At 46.9% G+C, this 15,990-nt stretch overlaps 1 protein-coding gene across 2 annotated transcripts in view; it reads left to right on the top strand.

The window, feature by feature from the left end:
- Positions 1–15,990, top strand: part of SDSL (serine dehydratase like) — a 37,743-nt gene that overhangs the window by 4,682 nt on the left and 17,071 nt on the right. The window contains exon 1 of one of the 2 annotated variants that reach the window (XM_038763619.1): positions 9,525–9,539. The exons of the other annotated variant lie outside the window; for it this stretch is intronic. The gene's annotated coding sequence lies outside the window, so the exon portion shown is untranslated. Of the gene's footprint in view, positions 1–9,524; positions 9,540–15,990 lie in introns of those variants that run through there. 2 annotated transcript variants of the gene reach the window in all.

Here is a 15,990-nt window from a genome sequence, read left to right as displayed (position 1 = left end):
CTGTTTTATTTGTACATATTTATTTTATTTATTTTATTTTGTTAATATGTTTTGTTTTGTTGTCTGTCTCCCCCTTCTAGACTGTGAGCCCACTGTTGGGTAGGGACCGTCTCTACATGTGGCCAACTTGTACTTCCCAAGCGCTTAGTACAGTGCTCTGCACGCGGTAAGCGCTCAATAAATACGATTGAATGAATGAATGAATAAATAATGGCCAGGTCCAGGAGGGCAGATAGGGGCAGGAGAGGCAGCGAGATGGACAAAGGAGGGCCCTCCCCCACCTTGTCCTCCCCATCCCGGCAAGAGGAACTTGGTTTGGGAAAAGTTTTCCCACTCCACCCACCTAGTTTCTCACTGGCCCTGTGTCTCTGGGGCTCTCTTCTTGCCTTGCTTTCCCTGTCTCTGTCTCTGTCTTTAATTCCTTTTTCCCAACTTCCCGGATTCCCCATGCCTGCTATCACCTCTCCCGACTTCTGGGAAAGTTTCAGGGACTGATGGGCGGATAATAATAATAATAGTATTTATTAAGCACTTACTATGTGCCAGGTACTGCTCTGGTAATTGGATTACTGTGTACAAAGCACTGTGCTAAGTGCTGAAAGGGTCCAATAGAGCAACAGACACATTCCTACTCACAACGAGCTCACAGTCTAGAGGGGGAGACAGCTATTAATATAAATAAATAGATAAATCAATGAAATTGTAACGGTATTTGTTAAGCAAGCTGAGTGGCAGGATCCTGCCAGCGTTCATCTCAGCTTCTGGCTCAGACCTTAATGGCGGTGGACCTCTGGTGACCCCAAGGAGCCAGCGATGTCGGCAGAGACCTCCTCTCGGGGTCTCTGAGCCTTGGGGGTTCACTCTGTCTCTCCCATGTGCCTTCCATATGTCTCTGTATGTCTCTTTGTCTCTGCCTCAGCTCTGCCTGAGCCTGATTCTGCTGCTCCTTTTCTCTTCTCTGCCACTCTGTGCCTCTCCCTCTCTGTCTCTGACACTCTCTCTAGCCCTGTCTCTCTCTGACTACTCTTCCTTGTGGGCCACAACATGTCTGTTTGTTGTTACAGTGTACTCTCCCAAGCGCTCAGTACAGTGCTTTGCACTCAGTAAGCACTTAATAATTATGATTGAATGAATGATTACTCTTTCTGTCTCCCTCCGTCTCTGTCTCCCTTCTTGCCTGACCCAACTTTGTTTATTCCTGCTCGGCTCCTTTGCCTGTTTGTGTGTCTCTCTTTATCTTCCTCTTTTCTGCCTCTTTCTCATTCTGTTCCTCTCTTTGGTCTGTCTCTATCTCTGCTATCTCCCTGTCGGCTTCAGTCTCTGCTCTCCGTGTTCTTTGTCTCTGCCCCCTGTCCCTGTGTCTCTGTTTCTCTGTCACTGCCCCCGCACCGCCACACACACACACACAGACACACACACACCATTTCTCTCCATCAACGGCTACAGACAAAGCCTCCTTGAGTCAGCCGGTTCAGATCTGGCTGAAACCAGGCTGGAGGAGAGTCGGGCCTGGAATGATGATGAGGGTCAGGAAGCAGAGAGAATCCAAGCTCTTCCCTTCCAGGGGACAACACGTTCCCGACTGCTTTCCCCCTCTCTGGCTCTGCAAAGCCACAGATAAATACCCCGGGCCCTAGAGACTGTGAACCGACCAGGGAATACCAGGGTCAAAAGCCCCCCACTTCCCAGTGCTGTCCCTCCTCCAGTCCCCTCTCTCCTGCTCCCTGCCTCCTCTTCCCGGGCTGCTTGTCCCCCACTTGTCCCTTAGTGGCCTGCTTTGAACGCTTTTGGATCTCTCAAAGGGCAGGGCCAAAGCAGCCTTCACCCCTGCCCGTAGGAGAGCCAAGTCCAGAGGGTTCTGGGTTCTGGCAAGGAATGAGTAGATAGAGACATAGTGGCTGTGCTGGACAGGTGTGCAGATGCATCTTCCTCTGGGGTTGAACCCCTGACCCTCTCCATTGTCCTTCCCAGCTCCCTCTCTGTTGGAGGGCCAACCCTTTTGAGGGGTTGAGTCTTGAAAATCTGCCATCTATCCAGGGATTCCTCTTCCCATCCAACCAATCTATGCCGGGAGCTGGAAGCCAGTGTGCCTGCCTGGAGGAGCACTCACAGGCTGCCCCACTCAGGCTGGGGATGGGCTGGAGCTGGGGCTGAGCTGGTCTGGGCTGGGGCTGGAACCCATGACCTCTGACTCCAAAACCCAGGCTCTTTCCACTGAGCCACGCTGCTTCTCTGTGCTTCAGCTACCTCATCTGGAAAATGAGGATTAAGGCTGTAAGCCCACCTGGGACAACCTGATTATCTTGCATCTATACTAGCGCTTGGAACGGTCCTTGGCAATCAATCAATCAATCAATCAATCAATCAATCGTATTTATTGAGCGCTTACTGTGTGCAGAGCACTGGACTAAGTGCTTGGGAAGTACAAGTTGGCAACATATAGAGACAGTCCCTACCCAAGGCGCTGGGGGGGCCGGGGGAGATGTCTTAAGCGGAAATCGGCGGTGAATAATCATCATCATCATCATCAATCATATTTATTGAGCACTTACTGTGTGCAGAGCACTGGACTAAGCGCTTGGGAAGTACAAGTTGGCAACATATAGAGACAGTCCCTACCCAACAGTGGGCTCACAGTCTAAAAGGGGGAGACAGAGAACAAAACCAAACATACTAACAAAATAAAATAAATAGAATAGATATGTACAAGTAAAATAAATAAATAAATAAATAGAATAATAAATATGTACAAACATATATACAGGTGCTGTGGGGAAAGGAAGGAGGTAAGATGGGGGGATGGAGAGGGGGACGAGGGGAATATAGTAAGCACTTAACAAATACCATCATTTTTTTTATTTATTATGGGGATCGTCAGCATTCATTGATAATTTCCTCTGTGTCTTGAGGTCACAGTTAAACAAAGTCTCAGACAATGCTGTATCCCAGCTAAAAACTAGGAGACGGTTAGTGAGGACAGACCAGCATGGCCCACTGCCGCCCAGAAGGAAGTGACTCTCTTGTAACAAAAGCTTCAGAAGGAAGAGAGACAAGGAGGCAAAAGAGAAAACGGCAGCAGGCACTGCATACATTAAGTACTGCAACACATCAAGGGGCGACCTTTTTATGACTCCAATATGGCTGGGACCATTGATCTTATATTGGGATTTCAGCCACACATGCACTTAGAGCGGCGTGGCTCAGTGGGAAGAGCACGGGCTTTGGAGTCAGAGGTCACGGGTTCGAATCCCAGCTCTGCCAATTGTCTGCCGTGTGACTTTGGGTAAGTCACTTCACTTCTCTGGGCCTCAGTTACCTCATCTGTAAAATGGGGATTAAGACTGTGAGCCCCACGTGGGACAACCTGATCCCCTTGTATCCCCCCCAGCGCTTAGAACAGTGCTTTGCACATAGTAAGCGCTCAATAAATATGAATGAATGAACTTAGAGGCTCCCAGACTGAATGCCCCCCTTATCCTCTCCTCCTCCTCCCCTTCCCATTGCCCCCACTCCCTCCCTCTGCCCTCCTCCCTCCTCCTCCTCACAGCACTTATATATATTTGTACATATTTATTAATCTATTTATTTGATTAATGATGTATATATAGCTATAATTCTATTTATTTTGATGGTATTGACACCTGGCTACTTGTTCTGTTTTGCTTTCTGTCTCCCCCTTCTAGTCTGTGAGCCCATTGTTGGGTAGAAACTGTGGCTATATATTGCCCAATTGTGCTTTCCAAGCGCTTAGTACAGTACTCTGCACACAGTAAGTGCTCAATAAATTTGATTGATTGAATGAATGAATGAATGAATGAATGAATGAATGAATGAATGAATGAACTTAGCCATCAGTGGAATCGTCTTTGAACGGGGGACAACTTACATGTACTTTGTGCAGAGCTTTCCCTTGGGTTTAGAGAAGAGGTATTTGAGAGCCTATAATAAGAACAGAAGGTGTCGTCTTCACCCTTTATAAAAAACATACTCCCGTTCAATTTATTCTAGGTAGCCAAACTAGTGGAAAATAATAATAGTGATCGTGGTATTTGTTAAGTACCTGCTATGTGCCAGGCACTGTACTAAGTGTTGAGAAGCAGCATGGCTCAGTGGAAAGAGTATGGGCTTTGGAGTCAGAGGTCATGGGTTCAAATCCCAACTCCTCCACTTGTCAGCTGTGTGACTTTGGACAAGTCACTTCATTTCTCTGGGCCTCAGTTACCTCATCTGTAAAATGTGGATTAAGACTGTGAGCCCCACGTGGGACAACCTGATCACCTTGTAACCCCCCAGCACTTAGAACAGTGCTTTGCATATAGTAAGCACTTAATAAATGCTATTATTATTATTATTATACGAGCAGATTGGGTTTTTGTTCATTCGTTAATTCATTCAATTGTATTTATTGAGCGCTTACTGTGTGCAGAGTACTGTACTAAGCACTTGGGCAGTACAAGTCAGCAACATATAGAGACGGTCCCTACCCAACAACGGGTTCACAGTCTAGAAGGGGGAGACAGAAAACAAAACAAAACATGTAGAACAGGTGTCATAATCGTCAGAATAAATAGAATTATAGCTACATACACATCATTAACAAAATAAATAGAATAGTAAATATGTACAAGTAAAAGAAAGTCAGCTGTGTGACTGGGCAAGTCACTTAAATTCTCCATGCCTCAGTTATCTCATCTGTAAAATGGGTATTAAGACTGTGAGCCCCACCATGGGACAACCTGATCACCTTGTAACCTCCCCAGCGCCTAGAACAGTGCTTTGCACATAGTAAGTGCTTAATAAATGCCATCATTATTATTATTATTATTCATCCCCATTTTACAGATGAGGTAACTGAGGCCCAGAGAAGTTAAGCGACTTGCCCAAAGTCACACAGCTGACAGCTGGCGGAGCCAGGATTTGAACCCACGACTTCTGACTCCAAAGCCGGAGCTCTTTCCACTGAGCCACGCTGTCCTTTCCCCACCCCAGGATGACCTCTCCTTCCAGAGGGGTGGTGACAGGGGGCAGGGCTGGGGTAGGATTGTTTAAATGACCCTTGTTAAAGGGAGCAATTTCCACCTGCGAGGGGGCAGGGTGTGTGCATTCATTCATTCATTCAATCGTATTTATTGAGCGCTTACTGTGTGCAGAGCACTGTACTAAGCACTTGGGAGGAGGGTTGCTCGCGGCCCTGAAGTGAGAGGTGCCTGGCGGAGGCCGATCACACCAGTGAACCCACTCCTGGGGGTGGGAACGGGTCACCGACCTGTGAGTTCAAGCCAGGGCCCCTCGGAGGAGCCGACTGGGGCGAGGAATAATAATAATAATGGCATTTGTTAAGCGGTTACTATGTGCAAAGCACTGTTCTAAGCACTGATAATAATGATGGCATTTATTAAGCACTTACTATGTGCAAAGCACTGTTCTAAGAGCAGGGGAATTACAAGGCAATCAGGTTGTCCCTCGAGGGGCTCACAGTCTTAATCCCCATTTTACAGATGAGGTAACTGAGGCCCAGAGAAGTTAAGTGACTTGCCCAAAGTCACCCAGCTGACAATTGGCAGAGCCGGGATTTGAACCCATGACCTCGGACACCAAAGCCCGGGCTCTTTTCCACTGAGCCACGCTGCTTCTCTAGCAGCAGTGGTGGGAAGCGACAGGACCCAGAGGAAAGAGCCCCGGTCCTGGAAGTCGGAGGACTTGGGTTCTAATCCTGGCTCTGCCCCTTGTCTGCTGCGTGACCTTGGGCAAGTCACTTCATTTCTCTGTATCTCAGTTCCCTCATTTTCAAAACGGTGCTTCATTCATTCAATCGTATTTATTGAGTGTTTACTGTGTGCAGAGCACTGTACTAAGCACTTGGGAGAGTACGATAGAACAATAAACAGTCACATTCCCTGCCCACAACAAGCTTACAGTCTAGAGCAGCTCCGGACACTGCAAGCAGCAGACATGGCAACGCAACAAGGACAATCTTTTTGTGTGCACTGTGTGGCCAAGATTGCGTTGCCGTATCATCGTCCTCAGTCACATACACACTCCTCGGTGATGTCTTTTTCGAGTTGTGAAGAACAATTCTATATATTGATGTCTGTCTACTTGTTTTGTTTTTTTTTTGTCTCCCCCTTCTTGCCTGTGAGCCCATTGTTGGGCCGGGATTGTCACTGTCTGTCTAGAGGATTCAGAACCTGATCTTCTTCCTATATGGACTGTGAGCCCCATGTGGGACTTGATTGTCTTGTATTTACCCCAGTGCTTAGTACGGTGCTTGGCGTACAGTAAGCGCTTAACAAATACCATTATTATTATTATTAATATTGATTGATAAAAAATCTATTTTTTATCTATTTGTCTATTTGGAGACAGCAACGTGGCTCAGTGGAAAGAGCACGGGCTTTGGAGTCAGAGGTCGTGGGTTCAAATCCCGGCTCTGCCAATTGTCAGCTGGGTGACTTTGGGCAAGTCACTTCACTTCTCTGGGCCTCAGTTACCTCATCTGTAAAATGAGGATTAAGACTGTGAGCCCCCCGTGGGACAACCGGATCACCTTGTAACCTCCCCAGCGCTTAGAACAGTACTTTGCACATAGTAAGCGCTTAACAAATGCCATCATTATCATTATTATTTGCAGTAAACTCTCTGCCGCACCCGCAGCACCTCAGGGAATACCAGGACTCAAACAGTAGGGAAATCTGAGCCTGTGTTGTTCCAGACACATCATGGACCAGGAAGAGAGAACAGTAACACTTCACGCCTTTCACTGCTGAAGACAAATCCCTTCAAGATGTAGAACACCAGAGGAAGTGTTTTAAGAACTTGGTAACACAAACCTCAAAGCATGCTCCGTCTGAGCTGAAAACTGGGAGTCAGTTGCTGAAGGTAGACCATCATCATCACCAATCGTATTTATTGAGTGCTTACTGTGTGCAGAGCACTGTACTAAGCGCTTGGAAAGTACAAGTTGTCAACATATAGAGACAGTCCCTACCCAACAGTGGGCTCACAGTCTAAAAGGGGGAGACAGAGAACAAAACCAAACATACTAACAAAATAAAATAAATAGAATAGATATGTACAAGTAAAATAAATAAATAAATAGAGTAACAAATACTTGACTCCTCTAATGCTAATCTACTCACTGTCAGTGTCGCTACCGACCCCTCACCCTCGCATTGCCTCTCCCCCTTCATGTTAACAGTGGATCAATCTCCCTACCTTGAAAACCTTATTAAAATCACATCTCCTTCAAGAGGCCTGCCCCGACTAAGCCTTATTTCCCCTACTCCCTCTCCCTTTTGCATAATAATAATAATAATAATAATGGCATTTATTAAGAGCTTACTATGTGCAAAGCACTGTTCTAAGCGCCGGGGAGGTTACAACGTCATCAGGTTGTCCCACATGGGGCTCACGGTCTTCATCCCCATTTTACAGATGAGGGAACTGAGGCCCAGAGAAGTGAAGTGACTTGCCCAAAGTCACACAGCTGACAAGTGGCGGAGCTGTTTGCATTGCTCTTGCACTTGGATTTATACCCTTAAGGACTTGATAGTCATCCTACCCTCAGCCCAACAGCACTATCTACATATCTGTAGTTAATTTATTTATATTAATGTCTGTCTCCTCCTCTAGACTATAAGCTCCTTGTGGGCAGAGAAGCAGCGGGCTTTGGAGTCAGAGGTCATGGGTTCAAATCCCGCTCCACCAGTTGTCAGCTGTGTAACTTTGGGCAAGTCACTTAACTTCTCTGTGCCTCAGTTCCTTCATCTGTAAAATGGGGATGAAGACTGTGATCCCCCCGTGGGACAACCTGATCACCTTGTAACCTCCCCAGCACTTAGAACAGTGCTTTGCACATAGTAAGCACTTAATAAATGTCATCATTATTATTATTATTATTATCCTCCAGATCGGTTGTATTTTCCCAAGGGCTTAGTATAGAGTTCTTTACACAGTAAATGCTCAGTAAATACCATTGATTGATAGATGATCATGGCATGGTGGATAAAGTACAAGCCTGGGATTCAGAAGGTCATGGGTTCTAAGCCTGGCTCCACCACTTGTCTGCTGTGTGACCTTGGGTAAGTCAATTCACTTCTCTGTGCTTCAGTTACCTCATCCGTAAAAGGGGGATCGAGTCTGTGAGACCCACATGGGACAGGGACTGTGTCCAACTTGTTATGCTTGTATCCCCCCCATGTGTTTAGTACGGTGCCTGACACATAGTAATCACTTAAAAATACCATTACTATTATTATTGTTATTATCAGGACTTTTTGCTTTATGTAGAGATGGATGAGAGACTCCCTCAGGGTCAGAGGAGGGAGAAGAGGAGAAGGTGGTGGAGGAGAAGGAGGAGGAGGAGAGGAAGGGAAGAAAGAGGAGGGAATAGTGGGAAAGGAGGAGGAAAGGGATGAGGAGGGGAGGTTAAGCACAGCGTGGCTCAGTGGAAAGAGCCCGGGCTTTGGAGTCAGAGGTCCTGGGTTCAAATCCCAGCTCTGCCAATTGTCAGCTGTGTGACTTTGGGCAAATCCCTTAACTTCTCTGTGCCGCAGTTACCTCATCTGTAAAATGGGGATTAAGACTGTGAGCCCCCCATGGGACAACCTGATCACCTTGTAACCTCCCCAGCGCTTAGAACAGTGCTTTATACATAGAAAGTGCTTAATAAATGTCATTATTATTATATTACTTAGTACAGTGCTCTGTACATAGTAAGTGCTCAATAAATATGATTGAATAATAATAATAATAATGGCATTTATTAAGCGCTTACTATGTGCACTGTTCTAAGCGCTGGATAGAGTAATAAATATGTACAAACATATATACATATAAACAGGTGCTGTGGGGAAGGGAAGGAGGTGCCAAACACTGTTCAAAGGGCTGTCGGGGGGGGGGGGGGGGAATGCAAGGTGATCAGGTTGTCCCACTTGGGGCTCACAGTTTTAATCCCCATTTTACAGATGAGGTAACTGAGGCTCAGATAAGTTAAGTGACGTGTCCAAGGTCACACAGCAGAGATGTGGCGGAGCCGGGATTCGAACCCATGACCTCTGACTCCAAAGCCCGTGCTCTTTCCACTGAGCCACGCGGCTTCTCAATGAATGAATGAATGAATGAATGAATGAATGAATGAATGAATGAATTCGTTAATTCAACTGTATTTACCGAGTGCTTACCGTGTGCAGAACACTGCACTAAGCTCTTGAATGAGGATCATCATCAATCGTATTTATTGAGCGCTTACTGTGTGCAGAGCACTGTACTAAGCGCTTGGGAAGTACAAATTGGCAACATATGGAGAGAGTCCCTACCCAGCGGTGGGCTCACAGTCTAAAAGGGGGAGACACAAAATAAAATAAATAGGATGAGGGAGGAGGATGGAGAAGGAGAGGAAGAGGAGGGGGAAGGAGGGGGAGGAGTAGGAGGGAGGAGGATGGAGGAAGAGGGAGGAAGGAGGAGGAGTCGCCGTTGCTAGGAGAAGGGCAAAGGGAGGGAGGCAGAGTTCAGTCGGGGAGCGTCTGTCGGCCAGTGGGGTGAGTGGGGCTGGACGTGGCCTGGGCCGCTGACCCTCGGGCCTGGGGGCGTCGGGGCCCAGGGATGGGGGGTCCCTAGCTAAGAAGCTCGTCGGTGGGGCAGCCAACAGCAGGCCCGGCTCCCCCAGACGTGAAGTTGGGGGAGGGAGACCCGGGAGGAATTTCAGGGCGCTCTCAAAGGCCTGCAATTCCCCCCACTGCAGCCCTCCCCAGCCCCCCTACGACCCCTGAGGGGGGTGGAGGGGCTGTCATCTCCCCTTCCCCTGGACCTGGCCCGGCTTGGGCTGGGGAAAAGGAAAAGTTGCTAACCTTGGGAAACACGTTATTCAGAAATAGAACATCACTTAAACTTCTCTTGCGCCTCGGTGTCCTCATCTATGAAATGGGGGTTCAATCCCTAGTCTCCTCCCACGTTAGACTGTGTGTTCCCCGTTCAACTGGGACTACAACAAATCTGATTATATTTGCACAGTAAGCACTCAGCAAATGCCAGTATCTCTTACTATGTATATATGTTTGTATGTATTTATTACTCTATTTATTTATTAATTTTATTTGTACATGTTTATTCTATTTATTTTATTTTGTTAATACGTTTTGTTTTGTTCTCTGTCTCCCCCCCTTCTAGACTGTGAGCCCACTGTTGGGTAGGGGCCGTCTCTCTATGTTGCCAACTTGTGCTTCCCAAGCGCTTAGTACAGTGCTCTGCACACAGTAAGCGCTCAATAAGTACGATTGAATGAATGAATGAATGAAGCCTCCTCCCTCCCACTGGACGAGGTCGATTCTTGCTCGCGAGCCGGGCCCGGACCTCCCCCAAACCCCCTTCCCTCCCTCCCTCCTTTTAGCGCCCTGAGAAGCAGCGTGGCTCAGTGGAAAGAGCACCAGCTTGGGAGTCAGAGGTCATGGGTTCTAATCCCAGCCCCGCCACTTGTCAGCTGTGGGACTTTGGGGCAAGTCACTTCACTTCTCTGGGCCTCAGTTCCCTCATCTATAAAATGGGGATCAAGACTGTGAGCCCCACTTGGGACAACCTGATCAATCAATCGTATTTATTGAGCGCTTACTGTGTGCAGAGCACTGTACTAAGTGCTTGGGAAGTACAAGTTGTCAACATATAGACAGTCCCTACCCAACAGTGGGCTCATAGTCTAAAAGGGGGAGACAGAGAACAAAACCTGTATTTTCCCCCCCCTTTCCCCCTTCTAGGCTGTGAGCCCACTGTTGGGTAGGGACTGTCTCTATATGTTGCCGACTTGTACTTCCCACCAAGGGCTTAGTACAGTGCTCTGCACACAGTAAGTGCTCAATAAATAATAATAATAATGGCATTTATTAAGCACTTACTATGTGCAAAGCACTGTTCTAAGCGCTGGGGAGGATACAAAGTGATTAGGGTGTCCCACATGGGGCTCACAGACTTAATCCCCATTTTACAGATGAGGGAACTGAGGCACAGAGAAGTGAAGTACCTTGCCCAAAGTCACACAGCTGACAAGTGGCGGAGCCGGGATTTGAACCCATGACCTCTGACTCCAAAGCCCGGGCTCTTTCCACTGAGCCACGCTGCTTCTCATAATACGATTATGAGAATCCAATACGATTGAATGAATGAATGCTTGGCACGTAGTAAGCGCTTAACAAACGCCATTATCATCTTCTAGACTGATGTGTATATAGCTATAATTCTAGGTATTCCGATGTTATTGACACCTGTCTACTTGTTTTGTTTTGTTGTCTGCCTCGTTGTCTGCCATGTTTATATGTATTTATTACTCTATTTATTTATTAATTTTATTTGTACATATTTATTCTATTTATTTTATTTTGTTAATATGTTTTGTTTCGTTCTCTGTCTCCCCCCCTTCTAGACTGTGAGCCCACTGTTGGGTAGGGACTGTCTCTATATGTTGCCAGCTTGTGCTTCCCAAGCGCTTAGTCCAGTGCTCTGCACACAGTAAGCGCTCAATAAATACGATTGAATGGATGAATGCGGCTGTCGGGTGGCGCTCCCGAATCGGTCCCGGGCCTGCAGGGCGTCCAGCTCATAGGGGTCATAAACAAGGTCAAAATCCCGGGATGGGAGGAGTGGGAGACTCCCCTTCGTCCCGCCCCCGGCCCTCCCCCGGCTCTAGTCCTCCGTCACCGCCCCCTCCTCCTTGTTTGGCCAATTTTCCTTATTTTTTTATTTTGTATTATTTATATTTTACATTATATTCTATTTATAATTTATTTAGTATATTTCTATTCAATCTGTTTTATTAATGATGTGCATAGAAGGGACAGAGACGCAGCGTGGCTCAGTGGAAAGAGCACGGGCTTGGGAGTCAGAGGTCATGGGTTCAAATCCCGTCTCCGCCACTTGTCAACTGTGTGACTTTGGGCAAGTCACTTCACTTCTCTGGGTCTCAGTGACCTCATTTGTAAAATGGGGATTAAGACTGTGAGCCCTACGTAGAACAACCTGATCATCTTGTATCCTCCCCTCCCCCGGCTCTAGTCCTCCGTCCCCGCCCCCTCCTCCTTGTTTGGCCAAGTTTCCTTATTTTTTTTATTTTGTGTGATTTATATTTTACACTATATTCTATTTATAATTTATTTAGTATATTTCTATTCAATTTGTTGTATTAATGATGGGCATAGAGTGGACAGAGACGCAGCGTGGCTCGGTGGAAAGAGCACGGGCTTGGGAGTCAGAGGTCATGGGTTCAAATCCCGTCTCCGCCACTTGTCAGCTGTGTGACTTTGGGCAAGTCACTTCACTTCTCTGGGTCTCAGTGACCTCATCTGTAAAATGGGGATTAAGACTGTGAGCCCTACGTGGGACAACCTGATCATCTTGTATCCTCCCCAGCGCTTAGAACAGTGCTTTGCACGTAGTAAGCGCTTAACAAATGCCATTATTATTATTATTATTATAACGAGAAGCAACGTGGCTTAGTGGAAAGAGCCCGGGCTTGGGAGTCAGAGGTCCTGGGTTCGAATCCCGTCTCTGCCACTCGTCTGCTGTGTGACTTTGGGCAAGTCACTTCACTTCCCTGGGCCTCAGTGACCTCCTTTGTAAAATGGGGGTTAAGACCGTGAGCCCCACGGGATTATGACCTTGCATCTCCCCCAGCGCTTAGAACAGTGTTTGCCACATAGTAAGCGCCTGCTTCCACCCCCACCCACTTAAGCGACCTTCCTTATAGTGCCCCCCAACCCCCCTTCCCGGTCCGGTCCTGACTGACTCCCCTCCCCACCCCGGGAAAAAGGCCCTTATTATCACCAAGTAACATTAACGACAACCTCATTCGCACCTACTCAGCCTTCCTATCCCGCCATCGACCCCCGGCCCACGTCCTCCCCGGGCCTGGAATGCCCCCAATCCCTCTGCCCATCCGCCGAGCTAGATCTCTTCCTCCCTTCAAGGCCCTACTGAGAGCTCACCTACTCCAGGAGGCCTTCCTAGACTGAGCCCTTCCTTCCTCTCCCCCTCATCCCCCTGTCCATCCCCCGCATCTTACCTCCTTCCCTTCCCCACAGCACCTGTATATATGTATATATGTTTGTACGTATTTATTATCCTATTTATTTATTTATTTTACTTGTACCTATCTATTCTGTTTATTTTATTTTGTTAGTATGTTTGGTTTTGTTCTCTGTCTCCCCCTTTTAGACTGTGAGCCCACTGTTGGGTAGGGACTGTCTCTCTATGTTGCCAACTTGTACTTCCCAAGCGCTTAGTACAGTGCTCTGCACACAGTAAGCGCTCAATAAATACAATTGATGATGATGATGATGATGATTCATTCAATCGTATTTATTGAGCGCTTACTGTGTGCAGAGCACTGTACTAAGCACTTGGGATGTACATTTCTATCCTACTTATTTTATTTTGTTGGTATGTTTGGTTCTGTTCTCTGTCTCCCCCTTTTAGACTGTGAGCCCACTATCGGGTAGGGACTGTCTCTATGTGATGCCAATTTGTACTTCCCAAGCGCTTAGTACAGTGCTCTGCACATAGTAAGCGCTCAATAAATACGATTGATTGATTGATTGGGAAGTACAAGTCGGCAACATATGGAGACGGTCAGTCCCTACCCAACAACGGGCTCACAGTCTAGAAGGGGGAGATGTGATTGGCACATAGTAAGCACATAATAATAATAATAATAATAGTATTTGTTAAGTGTTTATTATGTGCCAAGCACTGTTCTAAGCACTGGGGGAGATACAAGGTGATCAGGTTGTCCCACGTGGGGCTCACAGTCTTAATCCTCATTTTACAGAGGAGGTTACTGAGGCACAGAGAAGTTAGATTACTCATCTAAGGTCACACAGCAGACAAGAGTTGGAACTGGGATGAGAACTCAGGTCCTCTCACTTCCAGGCCTGTTGGTCTTCCCACTGGGCAGCACTGCTTCTCGTGTGGTAGTATAAGTAGTGATAGCTGTACTAATAGCTGTAGTAATACTGGTGGTAGTAGTAGAGAAGCAGGGTGGCTCAGTGGAAAGAGCGTGGGCTTGGGAGTCAGAGGACGTGGGTTCTAATCCCAGCTCCACCACTTATCAGCTGTGTGACTTAGGGCAAGTCACTTAACTTCTCTGTGCCTCAGTTACCTCATCTGGGAAATAGGGATTAAGACTGTTAGCCGGATGTGGGACAACCTGATTACCTTGTATTTCCCTCAGCTCTTAGAACAGTGCTTGGCAAATACCAAAATTATTAATTATTATTAGTAGTAGCAGCAGCAATAGTAATAGTATTCATTCATTCATTCAATCATATTTACTGAGCGCTTACTCTGTGCGGAGCACTGTACTAAGCACTTGGGAAGTACAAGTTGGCAACATATGGAGACGGTTGGTCCCTACCCAACAACGGGCTCACAGTCTAGAAGGTGGAGACAGACAACAAAACAAAACAAGTAGACAGGTGTCAATACAATCAGAATAAATAGAATTATAGCTATGCATGCATCATTAATAAAATAAATAGAGTAATAAATATGTACAAATATACACAAGTGCTGTGGGGAGGGGGGGTGATGGGGAGAGGAGGAGGAGGAGAGGAAAAGGGGTAGTAGTAGTAGCAGCAGTTGTAGGAGTAGTAGTAGTAGCAATAGTTGTAGAATAATAATAATGATGGCATTTATTAAGTGCTTACTATGTGCAAGGCACTGTTCTAAGCACTGGGGAGGTTACAAGGTGATCAGGTAGAAGCAGTCATAGTGGTGGTAGTAGTTGTAGCAGCAGCAGTAGTAAAGTAGCAGTAGTAATAGTAGCACCAAGAGTAGTAGTACTAGTAGAGGCCGTAATAATAATAGCAGTAGTACTAGTAGTAGTGGTTGTAGTAGTAGTAGTAGTAGTAGTAGTAGTAATAGTAGTAATAATTATGGTATTTGTTAAGTGCTTACTATGTGCCAAACACAGTTCTAAGTGTTGGGGTAGATACAAGATAATCAGGGGGTCCCACGTGGGGCTCACAGTCTCAATCCCCATTTTACATACGAGGGAACTGAGGCATAGAGAAGTTAAGTGACTTGCCCAAGGTCACACAGCAGACAAGTGGCAAAGTTGGGATTAGAACCCACATCCTCGGATTTCTGAACCCGGGCTCTTATGATAATAATAATAATGACATTTATTAAGCACTTACTATGTGCAAAGTACTGTTCTAAGTGCTGGGGAGGTTCCAAGGTGATCAGGTTGGCCCACGGGGGGCTCACAGTCTTCATCCCCGTTTTACAGATGAGGTAACTGAGGCCCAGAGAAGTTAAGTGACTTGCCCAAAGCCACACAGCTGACAAGTGGTGGAGTTGGGATTTGAACCCACGACCTCTAGACTCCAAAGCCCGGGCTCTTTCCACTGAGCCACGCTGCTTCCTTAGTGGTAGTGGTAGATAGGATTTATTGACCACCCAATTGATGCAGTGCACTGCACTAGACACTTGGGACGAACAGGATAACAAAGGGACACATTTCCTGCCTACAAGGAGCTTCCACAGATGGGGAAAGTGAGGCCCAGAAAGGAGAAGGGGTCACTCTGCCCATTGCACATATGAGGAGAGTGAGGCCCAGAGAGGTGAGATGCCCATGGCCCCTCAGTGGGCTGGAAGCCATATAGGGCTGGGACCCAGGTGTGACCCTGAGCCCAGCACCGTTTTTCCCTGCTCTCCTGCTCCTTCCCCACGGGGCTGCCGCTCCAGAAGGGGATTGGGCTGAGCTCCCGATGATCCTGGACAACAACAGAGGCCCTGAGAGTGGGGCAGCTGGGGACGGGGGGCTGAGAGATGGCTAATGCCAGGGACAAGGTATCTTTGCTCCATCCTGGACCGCTAGGCCCAGAAGTCACCTGTGTCTAGGCATCTTCTGGTGAGCCAGTCTTAATAATAATAATAATAATAATAATAATAATAATAATAATAATAATAATAGTAATGGCATTTGTTAAGTGCTTACTATGTGCA

This window comes from Tachyglossus aculeatus, chromosome 21 (genome assembly GCF_015852505.1).
Source record: "Tachyglossus aculeatus isolate mTacAcu1 chromosome 21, mTacAcu1.pri, whole genome shotgun sequence".
NCBI classification, from domain to species: domain Eukaryota; kingdom Metazoa; phylum Chordata; class Mammalia; order Monotremata; family Tachyglossidae; genus Tachyglossus; species Tachyglossus aculeatus.
Note: the sequence above shows the minus strand (reverse complement) of the source record. Positions and strands in the feature narration are given on the sequence as shown.